Below are 2,747 nucleotides of genomic sequence, written 5' to 3'. Positions count from 1 at the left end.
GACAATAACAGATATCCAGAGCCATACGGCTGATGTGGAGGTAATATGTTGAGCTTATCTTAAGATAACCCCTTTGAAAAACATTTAATACATATTTTACAGATATTTCTAACAGGAACTAATAACTTAATCTTCTAATCAATATTGCGTTAAAAATTAAATGTTGTTAAATAATAATTGTTGATGGAGCTGATTGGATCCACATGCCACGGATGACCGGAACTTTTGGACGGCTAGGAGCGAAGGAGTAATTATTGCAATAAGAGGGGAGGGACAATATGCAGAAGGCAGAAGAAATGGTGCCGTTGGGGAATATATCAGGCTGTGATTGATGGAGGGAAGGTTAGGGATTGGTGACAAATTGCAAACTGCTCCCTTGGCGATTTGCATAGAGAGCGAACTCTCAACTGCGTACCCTTGCATTGCGGACAGTTGCCTATATATCATCTGCCACTCTTCCTATTCTACAATGTAATATCCATTTAACAATTAGTAATGCTTCTGTTCATCATCTCTCCTTCCCTCCATCTCTTCTTCGATCTCCCTCTCTCTGGGGGAGAAGGACTGCATAGTTACTGTTGTCTTCACCCAAGTTCCTTTGTTTACTTAGGGTTAAATTGAAAATTAAAAAAAAATTTATATGAGGTTCTTATTTTCTTAAGAAGTTATTGATGATTACCGAAATCATCAATTACTTCTTTTAAGCCTGTTTATTACTTAGTTTCTATCATCATTAGTGATAAACTGCACGATCTTTCTCGAATCAGTCGTAATTCTCAATTCATTCTTGATTCGTTTTCATTTATGGATCACAGGAGTAAGGTGGCCCATGGGGTAATTATGTCACTGGTCAGGGCAACTACTGAAGGGACAATTGTTTTACTAACACAACTGACTTTATTGAGTGCAGAAACTTTTAAAGCTCACACTACAAGTGTGAACACTAACATCTTTGTAGTCCATTAAACTAGCTTTAAATTTAGTGGTAATAGACTTCTGTACGTCAAATATTTCATGAGATATAGATTTCTCAAAATAAATTGACTAACTACTGAAATTTCAGTAGATTTTTAAAAATTTTGCTTTTTAAAAAGCTATATCTCGAGAACTATTGGACGTGAATTGCTTTAAATAATGTTCTCTTAGATTTTCTAGTGTTGTTGGTAGTTTTTAAGATATAGAGCTCCGAATGAAAAATTATTTTGTTTTATCGCTTTGAAAAAGCCGCCATTTTTCATTCCCCCTACCTATACTTGGCAAACTGATCAGTTTTGACTAGTTATTATACATAGTTTTTATTAAAGTAATCAAAAACTGGGATGAGATAACTGCATTTTTTTCTTCCCAGCTCTGGTACTATAAGGTAGATGATTAATTCACGTAACATGTTCAAATAACAAGTTTGTAGGGTGATTTCCCTAAAGGAAATAAGTGATTTAATCAAATCCCTTAACTGTTTAAGTGAGGAGAAAAAATAATATTGTTTAGACATTTAATGAATATTATTAATTATATAAAAATAAATAAACGTTATTATTTATTAATTATATTCACAAAAAATGTTTAATATTTCACTAAAAATATTGTCTAAATTGGTCTTCTAGTGCAGGAGAGGTATAGTCTTGGGCATTTTGCTCATATTGGGAAATAAACGTATATATTTCCAAGCATTTTATCTGCTTGGTTTATACATTTGTCTACCTTCTGTTAACCATTTGATGTTAATATTTCCGCTTGTTAATGTTACTCCCTCTTTTACCACCACACCAAAAATTTATATGAGCTCATACTCAATTCAGTTTTGCTCTGACCTCCTCGCAACGGCTAGAATGAGCAAAATTCTCACTAGTATGATCCTAAATTGCCATCATCGCATCCAATTATTTAAAAAAAAAAGTGCAATTTGTCGACCATGAGACAAATGCTCATGGGACATCTCTTAAGGAACAAAATAGGAGAACACTCTTACCGGGCTAGTATTACTATCGATCATTGGACTTGGAGGCCCCATGGATTGTGGGATGATTAATAATTTACCAGGTTATAAGTTTTTTTTTTGTCTTTATCTAACATTTTAGTATCAATTACATTTTAATTTTGATATTTTAAATAAGTTCAGAAGTTCTAATTTGTTGAATCGTTTATTTTTAGTCAGTTTTGGAGCTTCATATGTTGCTTTGAAATAGTACTTTATTTACATTGAAATAGTACTTACTATATTGAATATCATTTTTGTAAAATAGTTATATAAATTCAATATTATTATAAATATAAATTATTAAAACATCAGCTTATTAGGGATTGAATACTTGAAAAAATGGGATATTCCTCTTTATGATTTGAAATCAGAAAGTGGAAAAAAAAATTGCCCATCGTAATAAAAAAACTTTTAATCATTTTTTGATATAATATTTTCTGCATTCATATATCAAAATTTGATTATACTTACTAATAATCTTTTTAATTATTAACTAAAATATTGTTGGAACTTCAGACTTCGCTGAAAAGTGCAGTTAATGTGTGACAAAAAATATGGGGGCTGAAAAGCTACGGTTTGCTTGCATATTGAACTTAAACCACTTGAAAAAAAGGATGAATTTAAAACAATAAAAAGAGTTTTAAGACTTATTTTGCCATTCCTCGTTACCTTCTATTCAACTTCTTAAAACCCAGATTGTTAGTGTTTTAATATATTTTGTAACATTCAAATTACAATTCTAAGGTGGCATATATTACACAATACGTCA

The sequence above is a fragment of the Halyomorpha halys genome, unplaced genomic scaffold, assembly GCF_000696795.3.
Source record: "Halyomorpha halys isolate HHAL.00 unplaced genomic scaffold, Hhal_1.1 Scaffold18.1, whole genome shotgun sequence".
NCBI lineage: Eukaryota > Metazoa > Arthropoda > Insecta > Hemiptera > Pentatomidae > Halyomorpha > Halyomorpha halys.
This window is presented reverse-complemented; position numbering follows the sequence as displayed.